Source organism: Lissotriton helveticus, chromosome 3_2 (genome assembly GCF_964261635.1).
Source record: "Lissotriton helveticus chromosome 3_2, aLisHel1.1, whole genome shotgun sequence".
Lineage (NCBI taxonomy): Eukaryota > Metazoa > Chordata > Amphibia > Caudata > Salamandridae > Lissotriton > Lissotriton helveticus.
The window spans coordinates 443,976,621-443,988,891 of NC_136062.1; the positions used below are offsets into that span (position 1 = coordinate 443,976,621).

General features: G+C 43.3%; 1 protein-coding gene across 1 annotated transcript in view; it reads left to right on the top strand.

Annotated features, from left to right (window-relative positions):
* The first annotated feature begins 2,637 nt into the window (after nt 1-2,637).
* Nucleotides 2,638-12,271, top strand: part of LOC144826356 (1-aminocyclopropane-1-carboxylate synthase-like protein 1) — a 213,193-nt gene continuing 203,559 nt past the window's right edge. The window contains exon 1 of the mRNA XM_078684684.1: nt 2,638-2,757. The gene's annotated coding sequence lies outside the window, so the exon portion shown is untranslated. The remainder of the gene's footprint in view (nt 2,758-12,271) is intronic.

A 12,271-nucleotide genomic window follows, 5' to 3' on the forward strand; every position in this document is an offset into this window, starting at 1 on the left:
TCCTGGTCTCCCCGTCCCATTCCTGAGCCCTTCCCTCCCTCCCTTGTTTTTGGTGATTGTTTTCCTTTCTGGATTTTCTTTGGTATTCTCAGGATGTTCTATGATGCACTTCCCCCTTTATCCTCACTGTATTGCTGGCGCCATATTGGGGGAAGTACTGAAAAGCCCTGCTAGGTTTTAGGTTTCTGGAGAGCAGACTAGCTGCTCACTTGTAAGGAATGGGACGGGGAGACCTGGACTCGGAGTAATGGATATTACCGGTGAGTAACCGGGCATTACTGGAGTCAGTTTCTTTATTTCAGAAATAACACTGCACCAAGTGCTTCCTTAAACCCTACATGTTTCGGCGCTACTGCCTTGGCCACGGGAGGAAGCAGTAGCAAAGTGCCTACGTGCATGTGTTCTTTTAAAACGTCCTGGGTCGCATGACTGGTATGGCATACATCTCCCAAAGTGCATCAGATGGCTCAAGTAAGTGCTGGTATTTACGAAAAAGTTCTCATTTCTATGGCATTGTTTTTGATTTCCTCATTGCACATTTACTGATGCACCACCATGTTTATAACATCCAAATGGAACCCAGTCATGAAGATGATATTTACAGGCATGATGCTGAAATATGACATCTCTGAACAAAGTTCTTTATCCGGTACGATCGGTGCAGGAAGTCCTCCCCACCGAATCTCTTGCAGCGCTTCTGCTTCTTTTTGCTATACTAGCGTCACCTCATTAGGAGAGCCAGCAGTGTGTGGGTCATGCTCCCAGATTAGCAGCCTTATTCATCAACGGGCCGTTTTGCGAGCCCCTAAAAGCGATTCATAGCGAATCGCTATTAAGGACTCGCAAAACGGTATTCATGTAGGAATTGCTAAATAAATAGCGATTCCTACACATTCCTTATTTGCGAGTAGCAAATTGCTAATCGCAAATAAGGAATAACTCCCCATTCATTCCTATGGGCCAAAAGCCCCTAGGAATGAATGGGGAGTATTCCTTATTTGCGATTAGCAATTTGCTACACGCAAATAAGATACAGCCTGATTCATGAAGCTAAATTGCACTCGCAAAGGGCAAGATTCTCAGAATCTTGCCTTTTGCGAGTGCAATTTTGGCATTTGGGATTCACAATCCCAAATGCAAAAATCGCTAATGAAGAATTAGCTAATATGCGAGGATTAGCATTTAAGGAATCTCTATTAGAGATTCCTTAAATGCTATTCATGACACTTTCAAAAATTGCGATTTTGCAAATTTGGGCCGCTATTTACCGAGAGGTCAGACCTCTCGGTAAATAGCAAAAACTCAGAAAAATGCTTTTAAAAGCATTTTACTAAGTTGCATGTTGCACACACACATGTCCTTTGGACATGTGTGTGCGCAACACCTGTTCAAATGTGCATTTTAGGGGTGCTACAGGGTGTCCTTTGGACACCCCTGGCACCCTTAAAATCGCTATCTTATTTGCGAGTAGTAAATTGCTACTCGCAAATAAGGGATACTCCCCATTCATTCCTACGGGACTTTTGGCCCATAGGAATGAATGGGGAGTTATTCCTTTTTTTGCGAGTAGGAAATTTCTACTCGCAAATAGAGAACATGTAGGAATCGCTATTTATTTAGCAATTCCTACATGAATACCGTTTTGCGTGTCCTCAATAGCGAGTCGCTATGATTCGCTATTAGGGCCACGCAAAACGGCCCGTACATGAATCAGGCTGATAGTGATTTAAAGGGTGCCAGGGGTGTCCAAAGGACACCCTGTAGCACCCCTTAAATGCAAATTGAAACTGGTGTTGCGCACACACATGTCCAAAGGACATGTGTGTGTGCAACATGCAACTTAGAAAAATGCTTTTAAAAGCATTTTTCTAAGTTTTTGCTATTTACCGAGAGGTCTGACCTCTCGGTAAATAGCGGCCCGAAATTGCGAATTAGCAATTTAAAAATGGTTGATGAATTGCATTTAAGGAATCTCAAATAGAGATTCCTTAAATGTAATTCCACGCAATTTAGCGAATTAGCAATTACCGATTTTTGCATTTGGGATGATGAATCCCAAATGCAAAAATTGCGCTCGCAATGGGCCAGATTCTCAGAATCTGGCCCTTTGCGAGCACAATTCGGCTTGATGAATCAGGCTGTAAGTCCACAACACATCCTCCTTTAAAGGAGCCCCCGACCCTTCAGGGTGTATATTTACAGAAGGTTGAAGCAAAGTCCAGAAGCAAAACATTCTACCCAGGAAATATGGATAGTCAAAGGGTGTAGATTTTCTCTTTCAACGGTTCGTCGCTACAAAGCCTGGCTCACTGCACTGACCACATTTCAAGGTAGCCCTTGCAAAAGGCGTTTGCCATAGTACCATGTTGCATGCCAAGGGAGCAACAATCAGTTTTCAAACGCTACCGAAAATTAAGAATTCAGTTCTGTGGCTTTTTGTGATTCATCAGCATTCATACCAGCACTAGCAAAGTCAACAGATTTCAATACTTTTTGATCTTGCTAATGAAAGCTAACTTGAAAGCGGGTAGGGAGGACCTGTGGCAATGCAGCAAGCAGGGAAAGCACAAGATGCGTTTGAATTTAGAGAACGCTGGAGGACAGATGATGTGGCCCTATATATACAGGGCTGCCGACTTTGAAACTGAGGGGCCAGGTCCCTGCGTCAGCACAATATCCTGTGATTCTGGGTACACCACTTGAGTCCTATCCCTTTGGAGCTGAAATGAGACTAGAATACCAGGCGGGTGGAGGCAGGTAAGATGCTTTATTTGTTGCCTTTCTACTCCTGCATGCTTCCGCTCATACCCTTTCCTTGTTATGTAATCTGTTCGTTCCCTAGAGGTCACTTCCTGTCCCATGGACATGGGCTAGTTGACGAGGTGCTAGTTTGACTCCACACCTCCCCCTTTTTAGACTAACAGCTGTCATATCTCCTCTATCAGTCGATGGGCTCTGTTGATGGTTCTTCCTGAGCGTGTTATTGTGACCCTCGGATCATGATTCACAGAAGGATTTGACTGCTATCCTTCATAATAAGGCCATTTATGCCCTACACATCTGATGTCCTGAAAATTTAAATTTGGAAAAAAAAAGATTTGACTACAGCTACACACAATAAGGCCGTTAATGCCATTCACAGTTGAAACCTTGAAAACGTATAATATAAAAGGTTCTGAGAGAAAAACTCTGAAAAAAACGTATGAATACCTTTCGCCCTGAAGAAGTCCTACGGATGAAACGCGTTGGCTACGTTTTTTTTTTACTTGAAGATTGTCAATAAAAGCAAGAAAAGAACTTTAAGTCCCACTGAAGAATTTTCTTCCGTATTATTGTATTGACTGTTACTGTCAAATGTACACTGTGTGGGGTGCTGAACCATTGTGTTGTTTTGAATTATGTTGGGAGTCTAGGGGTATATGACTTCAGGTTCCTAGCACCCACAACAAATCCACTATACCATAATAGATTGGATAAAGTGCAGCTTTTTTGGCCCGATACCCCTGTTCTAGTGTTTTGCAGTGTTTTTGTTTACTGCTGCAGCCGAGTTATCCGGTCTTCGGCTGATCCACTCGGGATGGATCCTGGCGTCTCCTCTTCTGGCCCTGGGTCTTTTGTAATGATCTCGCTGCAGGATTACACTTGATGGTCTTAACTTGGATGGCTTCCATGTGCTGATGTCATGGTGAACATGTTGTCTTTCCCCTCTGCAACCTGTAGTGGTTCCAGATTTCAGGGCTTGTCCAACTTCTTCCTTTGTTGTGTTTGACCGCCACCCTTTCCCATGCCATTGGGGTTACTCCCTGTGCTCCTCTCTGGGTGCCTGCCTATGTCTTCATATTCCATTTCTTCTCTCCGAGGCTCTGTGTTTCTGGTCATCTTTTGTGGCAATCCATGCAACAGTTTGGTGCATATGGGCATTCCAAATATGAGGGTGGTTGGGCATTCTCACTTTTTTGGGTGTGGGTTGTTTTGGTGTGCTGTCAGGGCCTCATTTATGAGGCTGTGCGTCACTTTTACGTACCAGTGGCGTAAAAAATGCGCCTTGTTGCGGCATATTTACAAAGTGACGCATCCAGGGAGATGCGTCACTTTGTAAACCCCTGCGCCACATTATACCTGCGCCAGGTAAAATGTATACAAGGGGGCGTACTGACGCAAGAAAGGGTCCTGAAAGTGACGCAGTGAAATCTATGAGATTTCACTGCGCCACTTCTAGGATGCAAATGCGTCAATATCTTACACCTACCTCACAGCAGGCGTAAGACTGACGCAGGCCCTTTCACATAGGGCTTGCCCCATGTGAAAGGACACATTGCTAGAGTTGCGTCACTTTTGTGACACACTCCAGCAATGCGTCACTTTTGCGCTTACAGATACGTCTGGAATACTGACCTATCTGTAACTCCTTGCGACATGATGCTTCATATTATAAATATGACGCATCAATCATGTCGCAAGGAGGACGCAATGAGAAGTGATGCATCGCTGCTTTCACGCAGCGATGCGTCATTTCTCATAAATGAGGCCCTCAGTATTTGGCACAGTGCCTTTGTGACTGCTATGTCCTCCATGTTGGCCCAATGCTCTTTAGTGTTCCCATGAACCTTTCCAACATGCCGTTTGCTTGAGGCCATACAGGGTTAGCCTTTGGTGGTGAATGGCTAGTTGGGCTCGGAAGTTTTGCAATTGCCACTGGTGAATAGCGGGCCATTGCCTCCCTTCAGGATCATTAGGAGGCCTCAAGCTGCGAAGATGTAATCTGGCATTGGGATTTCCTTCAAAGCGCAGATGGAAGAGACAATTTCCATGTGTGATCATGGGGAACATTCATCCATGATTGCTAGAAGTTATTTGCTTTAGGGAATGGAACCCAAGAAGGTGATGGCTACCCTGTACGGGGAACATCCATTACAATGCGGTGTTTACACCGCACTACCATTACAACGCTGGTTTTACAACGCAAGTCGTTACCACGGGCGCTCTAGGCTGAGGAATAGTAGATTTACTATTCCAACACCTTCCCTACTGTACGTAGGCTGGTGTTAAAATTGTAAATCTTACTATTCCTAAGTCCAGCATCCTTGAGTTGCGTTGTGTTGTAAAACCAGCGTTGTAATGGTAGTGCGGTGTAAACACCGCGTTGTATTGACATACAACCCCCGGTACCATTGTGGAAAAGTTGCTCGCAAGCATATAAACATGTCTAAAAAGGTAATTTTATGTTAAGTTCAGCTGAATATAGGATCCATCACAGCTACCACATCAGCAGGAGACCAACTGACAAAAGAAACACTTTGACAAACATCCTAAATTCAAAATGCTCAATTCTCTAGTGTATGTTCCAACAAACAAGCCTTACCACACATCTACCTCTTTTCACAAAAATGTAAACAAAACGAGGAAAATAAGATAACATAATGTAAACCAACACAAAAACTTAACAAACCATTAATACACATTTCAAATTTCCATTACTATCTAAACATAATCATTCATGTATTTGAGAGGATTTACCATCTGTTTACAGCATCTAGGTTCACCCTTATCCCTCACATCCGCACATTTGCTTTAACTGGGCAACGCCGTACCACCACAATTCTGTTTAAATTCAAAATTCAGTGGTCATCTAGCCTAAGAGAATTAGCGCCAAGATGGATGACATGATTTTGCATACAAAAATAGGTTTGTGCCTGCAAAATTACTGAGGGCCATGTACAAATGTTATTTTGCGAGTCACAAAAATTGCGACTCGCTAAATAGTGTTTTGCGACTTGCTATTAGGAAGGGGCATTCCTTTTCTAATAGCTATCACAAGCCATGTATGAATGTTTTGCGACCGCAATTGAGGTTGTAAAACACTCTTCAAGAGGGTGGTAATGGAGTCAATAATGGGTCCCCAGGGACCCCTTCCCCTTTGTGAATAGCTCTTAAAAATAATTTTTAAGGGCAAACAGTGGTCACAGGTACCACTACCTGCCCTTAAAAATTGAAACGAAAATGTTTCTTTCTTTTTTTTATTTTTATTTAGCCCTTTTTCCTTTAAGGAAAACGGGCTGCATTAAAAAAAATAAAACACACTGCTTTATTGACAAGCAGTCCCAGACATGGAGGTAAATGTAAATGTCGGAATTTGTAAAGCGCACAGCTACCTCCACTGGAGGTGTCCCGGCGCTGTCCGTATACCACTTAGGAACCCTTCCTGGCTTTCCTGCGAAATGTCCACTCCTGGGCACCCCCCAGGTGCAGCCAGGCATCCCAGCGCTTTTGGGGCCGTTGTGGAGATTAAACAAGCTATTGCCCAGAGTTGCAGCGTGGGACCCATGATCAGAACAGGCACTGAGGCGAGAATATCCAGTCAGGGGAATTAATGAGCCGGAGACCCGCCGAGGCGGGAATCGAACCCTGGTCCCTGGCCGGAGCTCTGCATCAAGGTCTGCCTGCTCTAACCATTGAGCCACACTTCTCCACTCTGCAGGCCACCATCCCTGGGAGGGCCAGCCATTCCCAACAGGGTCGCAAATTGCGAGTGGCTCATTAATATTCATGAGCCTCGCATTTTGCAACCCCATTGGGAATCACAATCAGTGTCTCTGACAATGTTGTACATTCCAAATTGCGACTCGCAATTTGTGACTTGTAATTGAGCTCATAGTGCGAGTCGCAATTTGGCATGGTCGTACATCTATCCCTACGTAAAAAACTTAGGGCCCGATTTGGATGTCGGCTGAAAGCCATTCCACAGTCTGTCAGATGCTTACCGCCCGACATCCAGGGTTTCCGTCCTACTGCCATATTATGATGATGGCGGTCGGAGGGAAACCCGTGGGGGGTTTGGAGATTCCGTCAAAAGAGGAGCAGGCCTCAGCTCCGCCGTTGGAATTACAATGTTGGTTTCTAACAGCCTTTCCATGTCGGCCTGTCCAAAATAGAAAGCTAGTCAGAAAGTGACTTTGGGGAGCCCAGCAGGGCCATCTTTTCCCCAGGCCCATTGCTATGAGGGCCAACAATTCAACACCGTGTGGCAGACACTGCATGGTGCTTGCCATATAGTGAAAGGATGTACACAAACATCCATTTTTCAATGGAAGATTGTGCTGCACACATTTTATGCCTGTTGCACAAGCTTCCATTGAAAAATGGATGTTTACATCCGCCCTTTGGGTGGTTGCATCCTTACACACAGGTCGGACCGCCAACCTAAGTTACGCAAGTTCCAAACCACAACAGTGTTGGGCGGATGTAATGAGGCCCTTAGTAACAATGAAAATAGAAGGACATTTTGAAGCTCAATTTTTCAGGGGAACCTCACTTTTACCATGTCACCCACTTTTATTTTTGTTTAATGGACAGTCTCTCTCTCATCAAAATGTTGTTTCTTTTCCACATCTTTTTTTGTTGATTTATTTCCCATTTCTCATTGTCAGGCAACATCTCTGTGGATGACTGATATTTGATACAGGAAGGTTTCACCATAGTTTTTGGCTTCCTGCACTAAAACAATTCAAAGGGTACCTTGCCCATGACTGAGTGGGGTGTTAAATGATAAAGCTTGACTCTTTCAAATAAGTCTTTCTTCCAATCCTTGTTTATGATTTCTGAAATCTAAATAGATTATCTTAAGACACTATTAAACCTCTCCACTATTGTGTTGGTTTCAGGAAGATAAGGAGAGCAATTTAAATGCTTTATTCCCCTAAGGACCAGAAACTCTTCCATTTCTTTAGAAACTAACTGAACGCCATTCATTGTCAATCTAAATACATCCAGAAAATCCCTTCCAGCTAAAAATGTCTCTGAGAAAGGCAATCAGACTGCCAGTCCCAAAGTTCTGCATGATATGTATTTGTAGCCAGTTTGTACACATATCCATCCCAACCAGCACATACGATTGGCCAGTTCTACCAATAGGAGGTCCTAGAATACCTAAGGCTGCACAGTCATCAGGCCTCTCTCACCCACATTGGTTGAGCTCTAGTATTACAATTCTTGTCAGTTGAACAGCACTCCATGCAATCCCTTACAATACGCTCAATTTGTGTATCTATTCCAGGCCACCAGAAATGTAACTTGATACTCTCCTTAGTTTTAGAGATTCCCAAGTGACCTTGATGATGTAACTGAACAATTTTGCTTCTGACTTTACTGTGGGGTATCAATTTAGTACCTCTACACAGCAAGCCTTCACTCTCAGACAGTTCTTCTCTCATGTTCCGAGACTTAAGTCCACTCTCACTCACACCTTTTCTTGTGTTCTACCGCTTCTTGACTAATTTGATTACTTCTTTTAACACTACATCTTCACTCAAAAGAGACTACCATTCAAACTCACTGATTATGCCATAAGTGATCTCACACACTTTGAACTAATCTAAATCCCGTTCATCATCCTCCTCATCAGGCTCAGCATCACAGTGGTCAGGGACCAAAAGCAAATGATAATCAGTGACTTTGTTTTCTGCCCCACGGGGGTATTTGACTTTGAAATCACAGTCTTGCAAAGCTACTACCTACTTGCAAATTGATGTGAAATTGGCATCTAAAATGTTCTATAAAAGCATATCTTTAAGGGGCTTATGGTCTGTCATTACTACAAAATTCATTCCCCAAAGTTTGGCCCAGTAAATGCAAAGTGCTTCATGCTAAATCCCAGAATATCGGGTTTCTGGTTCTAACAAGCTTCTGGAGATGAACAGAATGTTGTCTTTACCCCACCTTCACTTGTTTGAGCACAGCTACTGACTCTTATATAACGCTTCTTAATATCCAAACTCTGTAAGGATGGAACATTTCTTAAATCACCCTTAACATCTTGAAACTCAAGATCTCAAACTGGAGAGCAACTGAACTTTAAACTTTTTTTAACAGGGCTCTCATTTTGTTGCTGCGGCTAGCAAAACCCAGTAAAAATGTGTTGGAATTGAGAAATTCCAAGGAATTTTATTAACTCTTCCTTATTAACAGGAGAGTATAAATTATCAATTGTGAGGATCAATTATTCTTTAGGTTTTACACTCTCTTTGGAATGCATATGTCCACAATACTCAGTATAAATATTTCTGTTTGATTGAACTTACATTTGTTTACACTCAAAGTTAGAACTTCTTGCCCTGAACAGCTCAAAAATCAGTCTTAGCTTGTTATCATGTTCCTCTTGGTTAGACCAATAAATCAATACATCATCTTGGTATATCTTTACCTATAACTAAAGCAAATACTAACACATCTTTCATTGCCCTTTGGAAGACTGAGGAAGGCTGATATGAGTCCAAAGGGCAAAATAGTGAACTTGAATATCCCAAATGGTGTATTAAAGGACGTCAGATCCATGGAAACATCAACTAATTGAATCTGATGATATGCAGGGCAAAGATTCCCTTTTTTAGGTCGTGGCCTACCATACAGCAACATCTTGGGAACACTTAGAAAGCTTCCTTGGGAATGCTTTCCGGCCATTGCTTACCAGTCGCTTTTTGTTCTGTAACTCACATTTTCTTGTTTTCTATTTGCTGGTTTTATTTGTTTTAGTGGTTCCTGCTTGGGCTTGTCCCTTCTTTGTCCCAAACCGTATATACAGTATCCCTCCGAGTGTTCCTTTTGTGTAAACAGACCTTTAAATCTTGTTCTTATCTCGTCGCATTTGCTGTGCATTGAAAGACAAAGGTCAACTGTCAGGCACCGTATTTCGAGGGAGCTTGGTGTTTAGTTTTCTTTCTTTAACTTCAAAGTGAAAGGATTTCTGTGATAATCATGTTTGCTACTGTGGGCAGTTCCAAAGTGTAGTGGAAACAAATATTTTAATACCATGAAAACAAATGAATACACTAGGTGATGACATTTCCACACATTTATGTGTGCCTGCTGTATACGTTTATCAGTAAAACTGTATGTCTGTGCAAATGTAATGGTCATTTCAATGGAAGATGTGGATGTAATGGCAATGCACTACCACACTGTGCATACTCCACTTTACCCCTCACCACTCTACTCTGCAACCCTCCAAGCCACTACACTCTATTCTGCCCACTCATACTATGCCACCACACTCTATATCACTCCACATTGTGTCAATGCAATCGCCTCTACACCATGCCACTCTTTGCCACTTCAGTCTACCCCTCTCTACTCTGTATCAGTCCATGCCAATGCACTCTACCCCACTCTACTCTACTGTGTACCACTGCACTCTATGCCACTCTACTCTGCAACAATGCACTCTACTCTGTACCACTCAACTCTACGCTAGTGCACCCCATGCCATCCACTCTATGACACACTATTCTATGCTTCACCACTGCGCTCTTTGTCTACTGCACAACTCCAATCTACTGTGCACCATTCCACTCTTAGTCACTTCACTCTACTCTGAAACAATACTCTATGCCACTCTACTCTGCAACCCTGCACTCAACACCATTGCACTCGATGCCAATGCACTCTACACCACTTAACTCAAAAACAATGTACTCTACACCAATTTACTATGCACCACTATACTCTACTTTGCAAAACTCTACTCCACTGCACTCTGTAGCATTCTATTATACTCTTCATCACTGTACTCAATGCTACACGCTTAATGCCACTCTACTCTTCACCACTCTACTTCACTGCACTCTACACACTCTACTATACACCACTGCACTCTATAATAGTGTACTCTGCAACACTACACCCTCTGCCAATGAACTCTATGCCACTCTACTCTATGCCCCGGCACTCTACGTCACTGTAGTCTACTCTGCATACTCTTCCATTCACCACTTTATGCCAAAGCACTCTCTGCCACTACATTCTACACCTCTTTACTCTGCATCACTCCCCTCAACTCCATTGAACTCTAAGCCACTAAAATATTTTCTGCACCACTGCACTCTACTCTATGTCACAGCACTCTATGCGTGTTCACTCTACTCTGAAACAATCTACTCTATACCACTGCACTCTTCACCACTGTATACCACTCTGTATCATTTCACTCTAATCCACTGCACTTTACACTGCAGCAATGTGGAGTAAAGCGGCCCAACCGGACGGAGGATGCGGGCTTCTAGGGAGGAATCTTGTACTTGGAGTAACTGGGAGAACTGTGAAACGAGTACCGTAGAGGCACGTGTCCGCCAATTTAGTTTGCGGCGTCCGAGGTGCGGGGGTCAAAGGTCCTGAATAAATCCTGCCTCTGTGTGGAAGTAATTCCGGGGGCCGTGCTGGGATCGGCTTACTGGCATCCTCCGCCCGGTTGGGCCACTTTACTCCACATTGCTGCATACCTACAAATCAACCAGCACCTTCCAAACTATACAACCCCGTCCTGAAGACGATCCCAATTGATGTGCATCGAAACGCCGTCGACAACACAGCGCAATACATGGCACACACTCTACAATGGCTCATTTGAATTACCAACTTCCTATATCAATCATTTATGTCATTGTATCTTTCCCTGAGCCACATGATCCCAGTCGCTCTACATAATCTTCACTATTGTTCACCTTGCGCTGTTTACGCTGTCCACTATTGTCACTTGCTTCGCCACCTGTGTCACTTGCACATAATTGAGCACCAAGTGCAATCGGGTTGTTTTTGATTTCTCCAATACAGTGCTGCCATAACTGTATAATTGTTTTCCCTCACATGTCTTTTATAATAAGTATATGATGAATAACAATCTAAAACTTAAATTGATTCAAGTCTCCTCATTTCTGTTCCTGTAATGCTTTTAGCATGCATGTTAAGCCGTCTCCAGAATAATACCTGTTGGGATATTATTTTTGACCTCTATCTTGCTACCCAATCCCGACATGGTTTACGGGTCACACTCCTGTAATCTCTTACTAGAAAGACAGTGACACACACAAATTATAAAGTAAATAATAACCCTTAGCTATATCTTTTTTTTTGGGGGGGGGGCTTTTTATTGAGTATCAAAGGAAGAAAGAAAGTAAAGTGAAAGTCTAGTTTTCAGGGAAGTAGAGCTTGTCCTCAAACTCTGGTGGGTCACCCAGAAGTGTGTCACCTAACACACTACTTGAATGACCTGAGTTGCCGTCATCATCTTCCTGCTGTGCTAGTTTAGGTATGTGGTATAAAGTGGTATAAAGTGCTGATTAATGTTGATCATGGTTAACCCCCCACGTTTTGGGGCAAGAAACTGGCCCTTCTCACTGTCAGAACGGCACCAGCAGCACTGAAAACACACTCAGAAGAGACACTTGCACAGGGTAAGCAAGATAGTTTATCTCCAGCCTGCTGAGCACTGACCATTGCCGCC